General features: G+C 39.3%; 1 protein-coding gene across 3 annotated transcripts in view; it reads right to left on the bottom strand.

Annotated features, from left to right (window-relative positions):
* The window catches only part of PRKN (parkin RBR E3 ubiquitin protein ligase), a 1,272,474-nt gene that overhangs the window by 1,136,626 nt on the left and 114,446 nt on the right, over positions 1-21,402 (bottom strand). The window lies entirely within an intron of this gene.

Here is a 21,402-nt window from a genome sequence, read left to right as displayed (position 1 = left end):
TGCAAGCCCAGGGCAAGGAATGAAATACACACTGATGTAATAAGCAGAGTGAAATGGGACCACTACATGAGATGTTGGTCAGGAAAGCATACTCCATAATTCAAGCCTTGTTGGGTCACCTTGGTGCTTTTGTCCAGTGTAGTCACACCAGCAGAAAACCCCCCTTCTAGTTCCTGCTCAAATCTTTTCTTCTCTCCCCCACACCCCTCAAGATTCTGTCCCTGCTCTGCCCAGTCTCTGAAGGCATCCCCTCTTGTGAGCCCAATTCCACACCTAGGTAGCCTCTGTTCTAAGTTCTTCTCAATTCTGTTCTTCTAAGCTTCTTGCCTCCCCAGTTAGCTCAGCAAAACAGCCCTCAATATTTGGTAGAGAGAATTATATAATACTCATAATTTTTGGACCCTGTCCTAATTCAACCAACCCAGCCCAAGACTGTTATCACATCTGTCCTTCACACTGTTGGACAGACTGAGGTCATGGTCAAGCTCAAGTCCTAGAACTCTATCACCTCCACTTTTGTCCAGGAACTCATCCTTGAGCCTGTGGCTATATAATACCATGTTTCTAAAAGGTAAAATCAAATCTTTAGTTTCATCTCCAATAAGTCCAATTTCAGTTTCCCCTTATTGTTCCTTCACCACGATCATTTGATTTTCGATTCTGTTTCTCTTGTGTGAATTCCCCTTTCCAGATTTGTACCATTGGTGAATGTAGTATGACTTCTAAGCCTTCATATGAATCATGGACAAAACTGTTAAGGGTAAAAAGTCTGTTATATACATAAATACCTATGTATAGGCAGTACATAATCAATACGAAGCCATGTAAGTACAAATCCTCATAAAAGAACACAACCCAATGGACAAACAGATATGACAGCTAAGGTCATCTCACTGAGCATAATAGGCTACGGCACTCCCACACAAGCCAAATGGACTGGGATTTTAAGGTTAAGTTGCTTGTCTAAGTGGCCCTGGGTTTTGCCTATTTTTCCACTGGCTACTTGGATTTTAAGTGGTGCTTAATATAGGAATCATATTAACTTTCTTATGTATGCATGTTGTAATTACACCTATGTCATTCTAATAGATGTTTTTTTAAAAATATGTAATGCAACAAAACTGATGCAAAATCGTGTCATTTAGGGACCTAGGAATACTAATAGCATAGAATTAAAGTGTGATTCTAAGTTATTTAAAAGGGGCAGCAGGGAAGGGTGGGAGTTTTCTGATTTAACTGACAATAAAGTCATCTTAATTACATAGTGCAGTGGAATAGAAAAGCTTTGTTGAAACCACACACTCTTATTAACCCCAGAAGTTAAGTTGTAGGTATTAAAATTTTACCCATCTCAGTGTCATTTGTTTTCTTTCTCTGATAAACAGTGATGCTTTATTTTTCTTCACTGTCTTCTCACTTTTAATATATTCACAAACTATTTTCTCCTGTGCTGGCTCAACTTCATTTTAAAATCTGGATTGTCCTGATGGTCCAATGCCAGTTCAAGTTGTTTAGAAGAAACATTAATCTTGATTTCTGTGTCCTGCTAGCATCAGATTTTGCTTCATTTCCCCAAAAAACTCAAGCCAAAGGGACTGGGATTTTAAGGGTAAGTTGCTTGTCTAAGTGGCCCTGGGTTTTGCCTATTTTTCCACTGGCTACTTGGATTTTAAGTGGTGCTTAATATAGGAATCATATTAACTTTCTTATGAATGCATGTTGTAATTATACCTATGTCATTCTAATAGATGTTTTTTTAAAAATATATAATCGTATCTATTACTCTAACGCCTAGGGAGGGTAATAAATGTCAGATGACACTGAAATAATTAACTTTGAATTAGTCACGGATTATATCACCTTATTGCCTTCAATTTTTTAACATGTTTGATAAGTTTAACCTTCCAGAAAAAAAAATAATAGAAAAAAGAAGTCTAAAATTTTCTCTTCAGAATTGGTTATTAGGGAAACAACAGATATGGGCAGACAATAAGCAAATGAATGTGGTGCTTGAGGGCTAAAGAATTTAGAATATACAGCAGATGAGTTAGTTCAGGGTCATTATTAGGGGTTAGATGTTTAAACAGAAGTTGAGTCACTGTATTGTCCATTTCCCCATATAAGGATCTTCTACAGCACGAAAGTAACTGATTATTCTCAGTTATCTTAATTTTTTGAAAGATAAAAAGTTAAATCTAAGTAAATAGCAATTACTATGTAGAAGTCTTGATCCCATAATTAGACCAAGGAAATTTAGCCATCTAAAGCACATTATTTCCTATATTAATTTGAGGTCCCCTTTCATCAAACAAGAGCAAAATGTGTGTCTGACTGAAATACAGTGTAAGTGTCAGATAAAAACCAAAACAAAAAGCAAATAACCAAGGCACTGATTAAGAAAACATCACTTTTCCCCTGATCCTGACTTTTTTCTCATTTGCCTCTGTTTGCATTATTCATAGGTTTTATCAGAGTTTTGTTTCACTGGGTTAATGATAAAACATTTTCTATTTGTTTCTGCCAAGGGGCTTGCTATTCCATTATTGCTCAGTGCTTTCAGTGTCTCAATATGACAAATGCCAAACATATGCCAATCAAAACATTAGACGGATAACAGACGCTGAATTTCCCAGATGCTAGAGTTCCATCAGGAACTTTTTGGTTTAATGAGTCTTGCCTATTGTGGTTCTGACACACACCATTACGGAATTGTTCCCATCTTCTCCAAAGATCTAGCACAAATCAAAAGAACAAACAAGTTACAACAAAACTTCGATAAATTCCCCCCTATGCTTATAACCTATATGTCATATAACAAAATTAGTTATGCTGGCAGCATTTACTGAGGGCACTGCAGGGTCTACTGAGAGTTCTCATATTACAGGCAAATTTTATCAAAGGTGAAAATAATATGTTGTATCCATATAACTTTATGCTATTTATTTCAGAGGACTTTCAGAACTATTACCTAATCAGATATTTGCAGCAACCCTCTGATTGAAGTAGGTAGGATTTTTTTTTTTCTCATTTAATAGAAACAGCCCAGACTAATTAAATGGCATATCCAAAGTCACAGTTAGTCATTAACAGGGCCAAGACTAGATCAGCACTAGTCTTGAAACTCTCAACCAGGGTTCTCCCCCTGTTCCTCCTTAGGCTTGTCTCCAAGGACACAAAGTTGACAGGGACCGAAACACCATCAAGCTCCTTCCTATGTATGACTGTAAGGCAGCCCTCCTCACTCTCTGAGTGATTTTTTTTAATATTTGAAAAAATACAAATGCACAGTTTAGATCTATGCCTATAGTCAGTCCCTGAGGGAAATTATACCTAAACAGCAAACACAAAGACCAGTCTTAAATCTGGACCTAAGAACATCAATCACTCTGGTTAAGTACAGAACCCCATTTCTAACTCTAGAGACCACTGACATTCAAAATGCCTCATTTCTTTTATAAATGTTCTTAGGTAGAGTCCAATACAATCTCTGGAGACAGATGATGACAACTGTGGGTTTCTTTTGTAAGTACGACTGTCCTTCCTACTGAATCTAAAATAGATTGAAAGTCATTTGAGCTTTAGCATTAATGAGCTGAGGTGCAAATTTCTTTATGAACACAGCTAATGGTAACTCAAAATTTCAGAGAAACCAAAGCTTGTTTCATAGGTTATTGTATGTGGCAATCATTCCAAGTTACTCAAACTGACCTTTTTAAATTGGCATTTGGTAAATAGCTCTGAGGTGCGTTTCACAAATCCTCTCATTTCCCCCATCTTCACGCTGACTAGGGAAGGTAAATGATATTCCCTGTCAAGAGATGGGTGACGTTTTATCCCGTGAGATAAAGAGAACCCCCACCAAGTCATCTCTATGTGACATTTTCACCTAGCCTGGAGAAACTGAAAAAAACGATAATCCTGCTACTGGCTTATTTCTCAGGTGTTATAAAAATGCACTCTCACCATGTTCTCTCTGGACAAACTGATGCACTCCTGTGCTTATGCACCTATTTACCTACCGGAAAAACCGGTGGACATGACCCAGTTATGCGCTTTCTTTTCTATTAGTTTTTCACCAGAAGTAGCTGTCAACCACATTTAACAAAAAATTACGGCTGCAATGGCTCACACCCTTTGGCTCTTCCAAATAAACTCAAGATATGCCATCTTTCTATCAATGATGTTATTGTTCCATAATTAGTTGAAAATACAAGAGAAAAATTTCAGTTTCATCTATAAATAGTATTCCATCGAAATTCCACAGTCACAGTCAATTTCCTAAAGAATTCAAAACTGAACCAAAACTAATACAAGCTGAAGTATTGTTTAAGGTAAATATAAAAGATTACTAGTCTAAGAATTCTGGGTTGTTATCCCAAAATTTTCTCAATAATGAAAAGGATGGTTTTAAAATTTTAGGGCATAGATACGGTTTACAACTATAATGAAACATAATTGTGTATTGTGTTAAGCCACTAGTTTGTGAAGTAATTTGCTACACAGAAACAGGTAATACATGTAACAACCTGGGGAAAAACATCTCAGGCCAGGCCCCAGGCACACTTGGTTGTTTATTCACTGTTTTAAGTTGTCTGTGAAATGCCTTGGAAACTCAAATCAGAAACAGTGTTGATCAGAGGCAAGTGGCGACGGGTAGAAAAAAATGAAGCCATAACTACTCAAATCTGCTGTATGTTTGTGTTTTGCAGATTGGCAGAGGACTTTTTCCTCTAGTGTGTTACACTGAAAAGGTTGCTTAAAAAACAAGTGGAACAGACATGCTCGTTGTCGAGAATTTCGCCTGTAAGGGGAAGCGAGGGCTCCAGTCAGCCCTGCCAAGGGCAAAGTGGCAAAGGGCAGGAGTCACCCTCTGACTCTACCTTCCAGGGGTATAAGACAAAGAAAGGTAAATAAACATTCACCCCATTTGAGGAAATAAAGCAGTAAGAAGAGATTAAATTTAAACAGGCAGATATCTATTTTTCTGATGTCCAAGCACTACTGCACAGAAAGACACTGTCTCTGCACTACGAGTATAATGAGTGTATGACAGCCCATACATGGGGAAAATCTTTGACACTGCCTGGACAGAAATCAAGACAACAGAAAATTGAACAACTCCCTTTGCCCAATATGAAAAATGTTCAGTAAGGCTCCAGCTTGGAAGAATTCAGAAGGTCTTTAAAATTAATAGCAAATGTTGCTACTGTTACACTTAATCCCATATGCCTCTATAGTACGCCATCCATCCCAAGGTCATCACAGCGTCAGAGGCTCCTGTCCTTCCTGTGGGGCATGAGCTTCCCTGAGTCTGGCTGCAGCTGTACTGAGCCAGAGACACCTGGTCCCCACAGGAAAACCACCGACCGAGCCAGGACACGGAACGAGGGGCGTGGACTCCACCAGCTGCCCTGACTGTGCAGTTAAACCACAGCTGGGAGCCGCCACGGCACAGGACTTTACGAGTTTCTCTCTTGCTTCATGAGCTTCCACTCGGGAGGTAACGTGGAATCAGACACTGAAGGAAACTTCCATAGCAGCAGAATTTGTCATTATTGTCTAGCTTTCTTGGCAAAAAAGCCAACGTTTTGACTTGGTATAATCACAACCACAATCTACATATTACACAAGCATCTAAATATATCCTTTAAGAAGTTCCCGTTGTGGCTCAGGGATTAATGAATGTGACTAGCATCCATGAGGATGCAGGTTCAATCCCTGGCCTTGCTCAGTGGGCTAAGGACTGGCATTGCTATGAGCTGTGGTGTAGGTCGCAGACACAGCCTGGATCCTGTGTTGCTGTGGCTGTGGTGTAGGCTGGCAGCTGCAGCTCCACTTTGACCCCTAGCTTGAGAACCTTCATATGCTGTGGGTACAGCCCTAAAAAGCAGAAAAAGGAAAAAGAAAAAAAAAAAAACCATAAAAAAGCAAAACACAAGGCCACACACGCGTGACCTTGCCCAGCCTTCCTATCCCATCCTGTCTGGGTGTAACTAACATCCAGAAAGACATGCCATAGTTATCATGTGGGCTCGGCCTGCCCTTGGAATGGCTTTACATAAAAAGCTAAGAAACTTTTTCTCTAAGAAAGCCCTGGTTCACTAGTGAAAGGCTCTGACTCATTTTAGACGAGGCATTTCTCTTACTGCTGGAACCTCTGGTAAAAAGGAAAACCTCATCTCTTAAGGTCGTTTAGTTATTGGGGCAATATAAAAAGCAATGGCCACTGTAAATTTAAAAACATAAACTGCACATTTTTGTGCCTTTCCCCATACGTTAGCAGTTATTTTTAAAACCATTTCCAACCGTATCTCGATCCTTTATTCCTTACAAATATGCCTTATCAGTTAGGAACAAATGTCCTAATGACATTTTGTTATCAGACACTCTTAACAGAAATGCAAATTGAATAGGAAACAAATGCTTTCCCACATGCGAGACGGGAAAGTTACAGAATGAAGAGCGTCTTTAGCAATCTAAGTTTGCCAAGCTATTGTGACCCAATCTGTGACAACCTCTTTAGTCTCCACTTTCTTCCATGAAAAATGAGGTGACTAACTAAGAAGCAAAGTCAATTAACACTTGAGACCATTATTATTAAACTTCTATTTATATTTATGTGTATTTCATCCTTAATTACCTATGATGACAGAAGGGTATACTCATACTTGTCAACTACATTAACAGTTGAATTTCTTTCCCCTACTACACTCATTAATGAAGAGATTATAATTAGCTTTCAAGATAGCCATTCATGAAGTGAAGGACCATAAAATTATTCTGTGTCTGCATGCAGTAAAATATTAAAAAATGTTTTTACTTGACCATGTTAGCTTTGTAACTGGAAATAATGCATATATTATAATCTTGGGTTAAAAATCACCTTCTAACCAAAAAATTCATAATGACTTCATAAGAGCATTTGTTCAATTAACTGTGTAAATTCATAAAGGATTAACACATGACAATTCCAAATTGGAAACAGAAATATCAAGGTAATGTCACAATAAACATTCAGTTTAAAGAAATGCAGAGCCCAAACAGAGCCTCAAGGCAGTTTCCTTGACCATGCCTCCTATTTCATGAATATGAACACCCAGGGCCTCAGAAATCAAGTGACATTTAACAAGGTCATATATCTGATGTATCACAAAACATGAAATAGATAGGACCAATCTCAGGACTCTGCTGTTCTGGCGTTCTTTCCATTAAAACGGAAATATTCTTATCTTTCACTTTTGGTATTTCCCTATAGTATAAATTACAGATTATATTAATGCACTGCCAAATCATGGCATAAATATCAATTGCTATCATTTATTCATTCAATTTAATCAGCGTATATGTACAGAGTGCCTACTCTTTTTCAGAAACTTCTCTAAGGTGAGTAAGATGCCCTCAATTACACCCCAGAGGGAGAGGCAAACAGACAAACCATAAAGATATGACATCAAAGCCTGGGCAGTGATAAGGATGCCCACCGGGTATGAAGGCACCAGGATGGACAATAATAATAACGATAACAAAGAGAAGACTTTGTAAGAGGGTAATGCCTGAATTGCATCTGAGCGGACGGGTGTTTAACCAGATGGGACCAAGGCGGAAGGAGGAGAGAGGACTGACGGCAAAGGAGAGCACACGAGCCGGGCTCAGGGGCGAGACTCAGCACAAGGTGCCTGCAGCTGCAATCATCTCGGTGCTGCTAAGGCTGCCGTCTTAAGTTCATGGAGAAGTAAGATGGCCAGGCTGTGCAGGGCCTTACCTATGAAGGAGCTTGGGCTTTTTTCTTTATGCAATCATGGCTATGAATCAGTTTTAAGTATGGGGATTCCATAGTCATATTTTTCACTTTACAGATAAATTTCTATAGCAGTGGAATAGCTATTGCGGAGAAAGACTAAGAACAGAAAGATTACAGTTAAAAAGAATCTAGTTAAAAGATGACACAGGGCCTGACAAGGTCATTCGTAGGGGGAAAAAAAGAAAAGAAGAAAATGCTTTGACAAATTCTGAGTAGGAAAATGTGTGATTGGTTGAGTTGCAGATTCTGGGTGAGAGGGTAAGAAGTGAGGAACCCAGTGGAGGCCTAGGTAGATGTGGGCTCATCAAGTGAGAAAGCAGATACACAGTTAGGGGCAGAGATGATTATTTTAGCTGAATTTGAAGTGTCTGTGGGACACCCAGGTGGAGGTATCCGACAAGTAGGTCTATGAGCTGGCACCAGGGAGAAGCCCAGCACGTAGCTAAGACTCAGCATCAGCATATTTGCCATGTGTTAGGAGAGGACTGCAGTTGAAGTCGCCTAAGATACATATGCCACATGAGAAAGAGAATCCATAAAAGGCACACAGGATAAGGAGCAAGAAAAAAATGAATAAAAAGCAGGAGGATATAATTGCTGAGCACTATCAATAAAACATTTAAATGTGAGCTATGCTACCCTGTACTGTCATCTCAGACCATTAAATTCAAAAGTTCCTGTAAGAACAAATATAATGAAAGTAGAGATAACGTGAAAGAAAGAATTGCTTAGACAAAACACTGTAAGTAATTACATACATACATACATAAAATTAGACATTCCAGAAGCAAACTGAGGAGGAAGGACTTGGTGTCTCCAGACCATCCCTCTACCCAGAGTAAGAAAGCAGCCAGTCTGAACATCTCACTTCTCTGTTATGTCAAAAACCCCGGAAGATAAGGCTTATAGCCATGGTCTTGCTCTGAGAGCCTCCTGACTATCCAGGAACTTCTCCAGTCAATCCAGGCGATATGGGAAGGACAGCCCAGCATGTGGGGAGGTCTGGGGACAGCCTGGTCCATCTGACAGCAGAGCAGCCCCTACTCCTCCCTCAGAGAGATGTCAGCCAAAAGAGCCACCCGTGAGATGCCACTCATCTCTGGGGCTCAAGGGCAGAGGAAGAGATAAAAGGGTTTTGCCTTGGCATTTAAGGTCCTATAAGTGTATTTTATGTTCAAAGCCTGGGTATCGGAAGAGCTTAATGCAGCTGGCCTCTCTAAGTTGAGGCAAAAGTGAGCAGTAGTGCAGGGGCTGACACACGCTATGTTTTTCGCTCGTACCTGGACACGACGTAGGCTCTGGGCCAACTCGGAGGGGCTGCTTTCCTCTCCCAACTTTGCAATTCACCAGCTGAGTGTGGGCCACCACACCCAGCATCCTCTTACCTATCACACTGCCCCGTTTTCTTCAGGACCCGTATTACTAAGACCTTATCTATTTGTTGATCTCTTCATTGTTTTCACCACTTTCCATCTGTCTTTAAGCTCTGTGAAAGCAGGAACTTCTATTTCCAAAGCTCGGTTTTAGCAAGGCACCCGGATATCGACTCAAAACATCCATAGTATGCTTCAGATTACCGACGATGCAACTTCCCGCGCATTTGTGAACAAAAGCGCACAGAGCTTATACAGAGACATGATATAGAGATTACATAGTAGCTTTATTGCAGATTCAGTATGATTTGGTCTATCCTTGCAGGTCCTTGATAGAGAGTAATCAGAAAAAAGTGTAATGGAATGAAAACCAAGAGTAACCAGGACCAGCATCATTCAGCTCCAGCTCTACATGCCTTTCTTGGTGACCATACTGTAGGTATGCAGTCCTGCAGAAACACACTCTCTCTCTCTGCAGAACAGACTGAGTACTTGCGGTAACAGTACTGTCATTTTAATCTATAAACAGACAGTTTAGCAAAGCCCAAGAGACCTCTTGCTTCCTCCTTTACTGGGAGAATAGAGGCAGTTCATCAGAAGAACCCCTTCTCTGCTCTCTCCTAACTTATTTCCCTCAACAGGGGCACTGCCCACTTTCCCTCCTGCTTTGATAGAGAAGACCACCTACTTCTGCCCGCCTTCAGCTCACACCTTTCATTTGGATCCCGTCCCCTTATTTCCTCCTGTACGAATTACCTTGTATGTCACATATATGCCTTTAAATGTCCATGTGGCTTGCAAATGAGGTCAGAAGATAACCTAGGCCTTCAAAGTGCCATGCTGAAAGAGTTAAAATTTCCAGAAAAATCCAAATCCTGAATCTCTTGCATAAAATTAAAGAACTCCGTTTTTACTGTACATACTTATATACCACTGCGGAAAACACTCATGAAAAAGAATCTGTGGCTCATAAAGCATGTCCAAGACTTACACATGAAAATTTGAAAGTAAGACCTGGCATTAATTTGCTTTGTGATCTAGAATGAGCCATCTGCCCTCCTCTCGCTTCAGTTTTGTCACCAATAGAATAAAGCAATGGAATGGCACATTTGTCCAAGCATCCGAATTACCGCTCTGATGAGCCATATACAGACAGGCATCTTAAACTCTGTCACTAGGTAGAGTGACTGAAAAATCCTCGTGGGGGGAAAGAGCAGCTTTTACAGTATTGGAAGCACTAAAATATTCTTTTCTGAGTGCCTTTATTCAACTACGGAATGTCCTACCTGGGAAAGAAATATATTATCAATTCTATGGGAAGAAAAGCATTAAAGAAATCTTACTAAGGTCTTTCAGCAAAATCAATCAGGAAATCATGAATTTTAATGTTTATTACATAGGCGTATATTACCCACCCCTTGCTTTAAAAATATTTGTGGAAAACCAACTATATTCCAGTGATTGCACAATTGGCCTCATTAAACTGTGTGTGACCTAAAAATAGCCCTCAGTGCTCTTCCCTTCACCCCCAAGTATTTCTCCTTTGCCTTTGTTATCCACATGTCAACCCCTCCTCAGTGATAAAGCTGCCCATGCCCATTCAATAAAAGACAATAGAAATGTTTCATTAAACTCTGGGTTTAATATTTTTTGTGCTTTAATATTTTCAAGCACAAATATTATAGAATATCTGACTGCCCACTTCTCTCAAAATAATCATTATTAATTTTACTTTCTAGGTTCTTCACATTCTAGGTTCTTCATTTTCCATCTTTATCATGTTTTATGTATGTAGTCAAAAACAGAGAATGAGTTCTAAGCAATTCTCCAAAACAAAGTGCAATCTAAACTTGAAGCCCTCAACATTATTATTCTCAGTGCATACACCCTTTTTATCCTGGTCTCCAGTTAAGACGCTGCTTCTCTGGACCAAACAATGCCCCTTGTGTTTCTTGACCCATCTCCTGGGGCCAGGGGCTGCTGTAGCTCTCTTGGCAGCCTGCAGACTTTCAGCATCCTCAGGCGTGTGTATTTATCTCCTTTCTTGATCATTTCACATTCCAATTCTTATTTTTATTTTTATGTTTTTAGGGCTGTACCCATAGCACATGGAAGTTCCCAGGCTAGGGGTCGAATCGGAGCTGTACTGCCGGCCTGCACCACAGCCACAGCAATGCCAGATCTGAGCCATGTCTGCGACCTACACCACAGCTCATGGCAAAGCTGGATCCTTGACCCACTGAGTGAGGCCAGGGATTGAATCCATGTCCTCATGCACACTAGTTGGATTTGTTACTGCTGAGCCCTACAACAGGAATTCAAATTCTTTTACCTTTTAATTCTCTCATTGTAAATACCTTCCAACCAGTCCCAGCTTACTCTCATTGTCTGTTCTTCTCCTGCTTATTGTCTTTTGTTATAAAATAATTTATCCATTTTTATTTCAGTGATTTCAATTAAAGGAGTTATACATTCTTTTATACTAACTCAAGTGACGCTAATTTTTCTTTTCTGCACTTTAAGACTCATAGCCCCCGCTCTACCAATTATATATGTATGTATATACTGAGAGAGAGGGAGAGAGAGAATCTCCATATAGCATGTGCTCTCTAGACCCATACTGCTCTCTGATCAGTTTCATTTGGTTTTGCACCCAGTAGCCATGAAACGTGAATCTTGATTGTATTTCTTCTCTTGGTAAAGATCTTTTTTTGGTTCCACTGCTTTTAAAATGAAGTTGAACCTTCTTACTGGGTTTATGAGACCACAAGAGCCCTGAACCTTGCTCCTTTCTTCAGGCTCTGCCCTCACTCGCATGCTTTGTCATCTCTGCAGTAACCATATCCTAATTTCCAGTTTCTCCATATAGAGTGTTCTCTCTCACCTGTGTGCCTTTGCTCATGCAGTCCCCTCTGCTGACTCACTCCTAAAATACAACAGAAAGGCGAGATCATCCCAGAAATGCTTGGGGAGTTACACATAATTACTAATCAAAGTCAGGTCTAAAATAGCATGCTCTCTAGAAACACTGAGAAAGGAAACTGGATATTAGAAGACAAAATCAATATCATACTAAGGATACCACTAACTTGAATAAGGGTCAAGCTATAGAAAGAGAAACAGAATTATCCAACGTTACATTCAGATTGAATTTGAAATCTCTCAGACTTTCCTAGATAATCATTTATTTCCTCTAAAAAATAGACTAGTTATTGTAAATTTTGAATAAGAATAGAATTGAGACAGGATCTGACAGCCCTCAGGTCATCTTAGTAACTAAAGATTTACCATCAGTTAGTGAATCAGTTTCTTTCTTCCAAGTAAAATAAAAGTGGCAAAAAGAAATGCCTTCCATTTCTAACTATGACCCTAAAGATAAATCCTAAAAAAAAAACCCCACAGATTTGATTACCTAAATCTAAAAATTCCATATGTTAAAATGCACATACAAACATACAATTCAAATGAAAACCTAAATTACCAAGTAGAAAAAATTAATCATTATAAAAAAGAATTTTATTTCTAGCCTCTAAAAACCTTGACAAAGTAACATGAAAATATTTCTACACAAATTAAAAACTAAGCAAAGGGGAGTTCCTGTCATGGAGCAGTGGTTAACACATCCGACTAGGAGCCATGAGGCTGCGGGTTTGATCCCTGGCCTTGCTCAGTGGGTTAAGGATCTGGAGTTGCTGTGAGATGTGGCATAGGATCCATACGTGGCTCGGATCCCACGTTGCTGTGGTTCTTGCGCAGGCCGGCGGCTACAGCTCCGGTTGGACCCCCTAGCCTGGGAACCTTCATATGCCAAGGGAAGCGGCCCTAGAACTAAAGGCAAAAAGACAAAAAAAAAAAAAAAACTAAGCAATGATATGAACATATAACTCAAAAAAAAAAAAAGATGACCAATAATATTGGGGAAAAAACACAAGTAAATCACATGGAAAACAATGCACTGTCAGTTTCACTTCTAAAATTGGCAAAAACTAATGGGAAACTAAAGTGAGCAGTGATAAGGGTCTGCAAACATCTGTACTCCTGGGAATTACTGTTGGGAATATAAAGATCCATTCAGGAGGCCATTTGGTAATAAATACGTATTGAAGTTTTAAATATACATATATTTCTCTTTTTTTTCATTTTTCTTTTGGCCACCCCAAGGCATATGGAGTTCCTGGGCCAAGGAGCGGAGCCACAGTTGCAACCTATGCCACAGCTACAGCAATGCTGAATATTTTAACCCACTGTGCTGGGCTGGGGATCAAACCTGCATCCCAGTGCTCCAGAGATACTGCCAATCCCATCGTGCCACAGAGGGAACCCCTTAAATATATTATATAAACTAGCAACTTAGCTCATAGGAATTTATCCAGAGGAAATACTTAGACATAAAATAGTATTTAGCAACTAAAATAGTAGTAACCCAAAACCCAGATGTTAATCTATTAAGTCAAAACATGAACAGTATATATACATGGTACAAGACTTTTTGATTGAAGTATTAAGTATACAAAAAGGTGTGTATGGGAGTTTCTGCTGTGGCGCAGCAGGTTAAAGATCCAGTGTAGTCTCTGCGGTGGCACGAGTTCAATCCCAGGGCTGGCACAGTGCATTAAGGATCCAGCATTGCCACAGCTGTGGTGTAGGTGGCACCTGCAGTTTGTATTTGGTTCCTGGCCTGGGAATCTCCATATGCAACAAGTTTGACCATTAAAAAAATGTTGTGTGTGTGTGTGTGTATGCCTGCCTACACTACACATGCACACCTAAAATGGTCTAGAGATTTCTGTAACAGAAGTTTAACAGTATCTCTCTCTTTTTCTTTTTTCTTTTTTTTTTTTTTGCTTTTTAGAGCTGCACCCATGGCATATGGAAATTCCCAGGTTAGGGATTGAATCGGAGCTACAGTTGCGCACCATAGCCGCAGCAACACAAGGTTCCAGCCACATTTATGACTTATACAATAGCTCACGGCAACGCGGGATCCCCAGCCCACTGAGCGAGGCCAGGGATCGAACCTGCATCCTCATGGATACTAGCTGGATTCTGTTCCCCTGCACCACAACGGGGACTCCAACAGCAGCTACCTCTTGTATGCGGACTTAGGTGTGATCACTGCTCTACTTTTCAAATTTTCTAGATTTTTATACATATTTAAAGTCTAAATATTTTTTACAATCAGAAGGACAACACTGTTTTTAAAAAGATTATTTTGTTTTGAAGACAATATTTTTAAGAAAATTACATGTAGACTAATAAAGTAATACATCCATGGAAAACAGAGAAGTCAGTTTTGAATTATTAAACCTGATCACATATTCTATTTGCCCATCATTCAGAATATTTTTTCAAATGGTTTCAATATAATAAAGCCTTAAATGTTTTGCCCTAAGCATTCCTGATTTGATTTTTCACACATAGTGCATTTTAAGAGCTGTTCATCTGATTGCTTTTTGTTCATTTAAACCTCATCAAAATGCAAAATTTATAAGAGCTATTTCATCCCCCCAAAACATTTAAGTCTAACTTATTTTCTAATTTTTCTTAGAAAAAGGAAAACAAATTTTACTAAAAGTAAATGAACTTAAGCTACAAAAGTTTGAGCCTGACACAGAAATAAGTTAAACATCATGAGACTGAAAAGCACCCAGGCCTTCAATTCTTAATTCAAAAAGTTTATTTACCCACATACGATTAACACTCAGAACAGCTTTTCCTCTCTCTTAGATCTTATATTCCACATTCTTCTGTAACACAGCAAATGGATGGTGACCTTGTTCCTAGGAAACAGGTGGAAATCTGCCATAAACCTGTGACTGACATGGGCGCTGATCCAACTTCATTCTTTCCTCTTTCTCAGTGTTTGGTGCTGGCCATGGTTTCTTCAAGGTCTCTTCTTAATTAAGATCTTGCTACCTGATCTTCAGCCTTATTTTCTGCAGAGTAGGTTCTGAGCTTGCTTGCTCCTAACACAGACTGGATTTCCACAACAAGCCACACTGAATCAGCAGACTCCAAAGTCACCATTCTCCTGGTCTGTCTTCCATTTGAGGACGGCTTTGTCCTGACGCTCTCTCCTGTCTCATATACTGGGAACCAAAGCCTGTCCTGCTTGCCATTTCCCTCCTTCTCTTTCTCCAATCCTGTGATTTCAAGTCCATCAAATCTCTCATTTAGTTTCAAGACTCTTGACACTAAACTTACTAATTCCTCTATCTAAAACGTCCTTTGAAATTGTCCATCTACCACACCTAGCAAATACTTCGTTGTATGTCAAGACTCAATTTAATCACCTCTTCCCTAGGGACTTCTAATCTCTCTAGTAGAGTATGTGTCCACTTTCTTCTCTGAGCAATCCCCCTCCCACACACAGTGGCACACACAGACACACAGACACACGCACACACATGGGCTATTTATCTTATGTTGGCATTACTTGTTTACATGTCTTTCTTCTCGACCAGACTCTAAGCTCCTTAAAGACACGCCATGCCTCACTTGTCTACATGTACTCAGTACCTCCTCCAGACAGGCAAGTCATAACATATTCTCCATAAGTCTGTTGGGTGAATTAAATATGGCCTATCAGGAGGCTTATCTTTATTTTTAGACACTATCCTTGGTATGATAACCTTCTCTTAGCCTATATTCAGCTGTATGTGAGTAGGCTAAAGAGCCTGGAATTTATACGATGGTCAGTTGGGAGACACTGCACTTTCAGAGGCCAGGAACTCTCGTATCAGATGGTGCTTTGAAAAAGTCTGGAAAGAACATCCAGAAGTGACTGAGACCTGAGAGGAATTTAGCTGTTACCCAACCTCGCCTGGGATGACAAGTTTCTACAGTAAGATGGTGACAATAAAAGATAGAGAAGGAAAAAAAAAAATCTCTAAGATGTCCCACAATGCATGTCAGGAATAGTCAGGAAAAGGTTTGATGGGCCCCCCTCTGCACATGCAAAATCACAGTACTGTGTTAGGGAACAAATAAAGTGAGGTAATTAGGGGAGGTCCCCTTTCCCATAGAAATTCTCTATATATGCATGTGTGTGAGAGTGTATGTGTGTGTATATATGTATATATGTATATATATATACACACACACATATGCACTTATATATGTACACAGGTAACTGTTTATAGTTAAGGATATATAAATAGTAAAGAAAAAGGTACAGTATCTCGGCAAGTTGGTGAATCTGAGGCTCAGAGAGGTGCTACATCTGCAGCAAATTCTCAAGGGCTTATTGAAACCAGTGGCTTTCCTACTCCTTCAAAGACTGCTCCTCTCCCCTCAAAATGTGAGATACTTATGACTCAGTTAGATGTACTAAAAACACAGTGGGCTGCCAAGCATACTCGCTGAACTGAGAATACATTAATATTCCATGCTTCTTGGGTACATGGTTGGAGTCAATGCCAGAAACGGCTCTTCCTTATAAGAGCCAAAAGTTCCATCACAGGTTCAATAAGGGTGTCATCACTAAGTTAAGATGCTGTTACAAAGGCTAATAAGAGGATTAAATACATTAAAAAGAGGGCCGAGACTCATACAAATTTGATTTCCTTTCCCCAAAAGAATACCAAGCATCTGAGATATAGGAGGTTAAGTGAAGGGCAAAAGAGATGCCTAGATTCATTTATAAGTGATTTACTTTTGGAGAGATTTTGAAAGATTATTTAACTTAGAATGAAGAGTAAAATATTCAAGGCAGTTTTATGCTAATTAATGAAAAAGTGGAAATGGATATTAAATTTCTAACTCACCAGCATCATGGACAAGACAAGAAAAGAAAGCCAATTTTCGGTTTTTCTGAGGAACTTCTTACATAATTTATAGATCTTTACAAAGATACATTTTAAAACTGGACTTTAAGAAGTTTTTTCAATTAATATAGTTGGGTAAAGTAAAGAAAATAAGCTTACATGAACTATCTACACATTTTTCTTCAATTTACTTCTGGAATACTGTTATGAGAGGACTGGCCAAAATTGTGATGCAAAAGTTGGCCAAAAAAAATCCAAAGGAAGGAAAATCATTTCTTCTCAGAACTAAACCGAAGAACTTAGTTGTAAAAGCCAAAAACTTAAACAGATAAAAATTTAAATTATTAATTTCTAAACAGAGTGCTAACCACTACAGTCATTTTTCCCTGTGGTTGAGTCTCTTAACTATAAAACATAAATAAACGGATGAATCTCTTTGATGACATTATTAAGTATTTCACACCTTACATATCAATCGGTGAAGAGAGCACTGAAGCACAGAAGAACAAGATTATGTTTGCAAAACAGGGCTTGTAGGAATACGTCTTGTCCTTCTACAAAGTTCCGAATCCTCTATAGGTCTTAAAATTTGTAAGAATTAGGCTTAAATACTTTTAAATGGAAAGCAAAAATACACTGGAATAAAACGCATGTCTATATGACTTTAAACACATCAAATTTGAACATATTTTCTGTATCATCTGGTTAATATGTTGGCTTCAGAACTTAACAATTCTGAGGATAACATATGCTGATTATGGTCCATGTGTTTTTTTTTGTTTGTTTGTTTTTCACATGGTTTACTCTGCCATATAGACAGTCCAAGTGCCCCTGAAAAAAAAAAAAAGATGTTATGACTAGAAATCCATTTCTAGAAACAAGTTCAAGTTCAAATTTGCATGACAACGTCTAGGATGCTTTATCCCTCTTAAAACCAGAGTCACAGCTCTTAAACTCACTTCTTGCACTTTAATAAACAGAGTCCAAGCTGATGGTTACGTGGTTTGTGTTTATCTTAAAAGCTCATGAATCCCACAGAAGACTTATGGCCATATTGAGTAAGGGGGGGGGGGCAAAAAAACTTACTGGTTATTTTTTAAATGGTACCTTGCCTGTCTCCAAACAATATGAAACTCAACAGCAAGAACAATAATCCTTTAAAGTGATATTTTGCTATACACCTAAGCCAGATTCAAAGATGTTGTCTATGAAAATATGATCATTCTATGTTGCAAAACCTAGATAAAGCTTTAGGGTTTGGCCAGCCTCCGAGGTAAGCAGCAAAGATAAATATTGCGCAACTACTAATCTGTAAAGAATTCCGTGTGGATTTCATGGTTCCAGCTTCTAGACTCCCCTTTCCTTGAGCACTAACACAAATAAATAAATAAGTAAACAAATAAAAACCATACCTGTGAAAGAATAGAGTGCTTTAATACCCAAAAGAGCTGACTGGCAGTAAGAGAACAAGTATATTCCTAAAGGTTTTCCTTAAATTGCATAATGGTTTCTCACTGACAAACCCAACAATTATTCCTGAGATGGATGTGTTGATTTAGCAACGCTCTATCACACAGAATGCCCCTGTTTATGCCTTCCCTCTCCCACGGGGCCATCATTCTCAGGAGTTATCCCTCTGCACGAGCAGCGAGACCCATATCGCAAAGAGATACCAATTAAGCAAGTTATTCTATAAAACAAAGAAAGTTTTTAAAAACAGAAATAAAGCAAACCTCAGAAAAATCATGCAAACATATAATCTACTACCAAGAAAACTTGAAATCTGTGAAAATCTCCACTGATTGAAGTACTTGAAGTTTCAGTGGAGTTCTGTTGCTAGAGCTGACTGTATTTACGCCTGTCTGGAGAGAGAACGTGGAATAATGTGTGCAAAGTATTATCCGATACATCTTTAAAGTCCCTCTGTCAATTAGTAAATAAACAAAGGCAACTGCTAAGGTTTTCACTATGTTGATTCCTGCCCTGCCCTGCCCTGCCCTGCCCTGCCCTGCCCGTATAAGAGTTTGAACACAACTGGTGAGTGAGTGTCCTGGGAGTCTCAGAACACCAAGAAAAACTGTGTAATCCTTTCCGATGTGATTATGATTTAAAAGGGGGAAATCGCTGTGAGGGGCCAGAAGCTGAGTTTTAATTTTATGGCTTCTGCATACTAAATCACATAGCAAGAGGCAAACAGGACCTTTAATTAAGTAAATGGATTTTGTTTTTCCTGAAACAGAAAGAGAAGCTCTGTAAAAGTGAATGTGTTTGGAGGAGAAAAAGAGAGAGAGAAGGAAAGAATATGGCAAAAGATACCTGAAATAAAGTTTACAATGGAAGGAATTTATATTGATTATTTATTGAGTTAGGTTGAGTTCGTAGGCACTTGGTGATTCTGCAGACGCGCTCCTTGACAGCAAAGTCCTAGGGATCTAACAGTCATATAAAAGGTGGCTCATGCAGAATGCCACATGCACCAAACCGTATCCAAGTGGAGGAAGGATGTGACTTATTCATTCGCTACTTGAGTAAAAAGACATATTCGGATAGAAGCAAAAAGCAAGCATCCTCTAGCATCCGTTAGACTCTGGGGTTACACTTGTCCCTGGCATAAGCACTAGCATTACTTCTTGACCTGGTGGCAACGATCAGAAATAGAAGCAAGGTATCAAGAACAGACGACAGCCCTTCCCTCAAACAGAAAAATGGCAACACAACCAGTGATAATCAGAGTAAATATTACATTATTTTCATGGAAAGCATAGATGAGTCTGATAATTATTACAGATACATAACATGTAATTGAATATCAGCATAATGATTACAGTCTGGTTACAGTGATTTACCTTTAAGGATGCTGGAATAAATCTATTTGACAGTTACAAAGGGGTCTGTCTCATACAGAAGCACAGAAAGACAACAGTCTTGAGCAAAATGAAACCCTTACTAACTTGAATTATCATGCAGAAAAAAGGGAGGAAAATTGTCATTATCTATGGTGCGAGGAGATTAAACATCTCTCTTATAACTTGCGCTCTCAATATCACAAATACATAGAAACTTTTCACATTTCCTCTGGGAAAAAATTAGGTAGCAAGGTGAATTTATCTGAGCTAAATGAGTTTTGCTGACAAAGAAGCCACGTGATATTCTTGACTTGGAAAGTGAATAAGACAATAACCTGAGGGGACGGGATGCAAATTTCCTCAGTGAGGCTGGAATGATTGGAAGGTAAAGTTAACAACAACAAGGACAGCAAAATAGCAGCAATGTGAAACTGGGATTGTTCAAAACAACGGCGTGTCCCAGGACAGAGGGGATGTCACGACGTTCTCAGGCAGGTGGGCACTTCATCCCCTTTGCTCTATCTGAGCAGAGCTCAGTTTTCTGCGGCATTCACGCTGTACTCTAAACACAGCACCTGCAGGGTCCTTGGCACGGGGTGGGCGCTCAGCTGTCCGTCTCCCCTTCCCTCCACGAACTCTACCTTTATCACTCTGGCTCACCACTCTGATCCTGGTAGGCCCCGGCTGGCGTTCTGTCAAAATCTGTGACTGGGAAGCTACATAAGCCTTAGTGTTCTCTCTGGAGTCTCATGAGCCAGAAGGCAGCACCGACAGTACAGAGACTTCACACTGGGCAAACCCACGCAGTTAGAAAATCCCACCACCCTACTCTCTTGCCTTCTCCTTTCCTTGAATGTAGACACCTTACATCTTGGTTGCATTTACTCTTTTTCTTGATTTAGATGGACAGCTGGAGTGTGAGGTGTTGGGCAGCGTGGCCTGCATCTCCACTTCTGTGCTGGGCTATAGCCCAGAAGACCGGCTTCCTACACGATGCTCCGTGGGGGAGGGGGCGGGGGGACTTCTCAGGGCCCTCCCCACCAAGCCCAACTGGGTTCATTTTAGAGCAATTTTCTTCTGCTGCTTCTTCAAAAAAAAAGTTTATCTCTGTTTTCTCTTTTAGTAAAGTAATAAATGTTCACTATGGAAGAATTTGACAATACAAAAAAAAAAGTTGAGAAAAAAATTTAAAAATATGTAGCCTCTAATGTTCCAAAACACTTGCTAACACTTTATTTTTCCTTCCCAGCCTTTTTCTTCCTCATTCATGCTTCTAGGGGAAGGAAGTACAGTGGCTGCCTCTGTACAGCCATACTACTAAATAAAGTAAGTACATGGGTTTTGTTCTATCTTTTAAAATTTAATGTTATAATATAAGCACTTTTTCTGTGTTTGAACTTATTTGCAATATGCATTCAAAGCAGCTAATTTTTATGGTGTGACTGAATAAAGAAGTGTAGCTCTAAGTTTCCCCAGACCCATTAACAGCAAGGATGTATATTAAAAGTAAACATAAACTTGGGCTTATTATTGATATTGTGTCTGTATTTAATACTTTCATCATTGCTGGGAATTTGGTCTTATTACTCTATTTTCTTCCATTAAAACACACCTGG

Source organism: Phacochoerus africanus, chromosome 2 (assembly GCF_016906955.1).
Source record: "Phacochoerus africanus isolate WHEZ1 chromosome 2, ROS_Pafr_v1, whole genome shotgun sequence".
In the NCBI taxonomy this organism is placed as follows: domain Eukaryota; kingdom Metazoa; phylum Chordata; class Mammalia; order Artiodactyla; family Suidae; genus Phacochoerus; species Phacochoerus africanus.
This window is presented reverse-complemented; position numbering and strand designations above follow the sequence as displayed.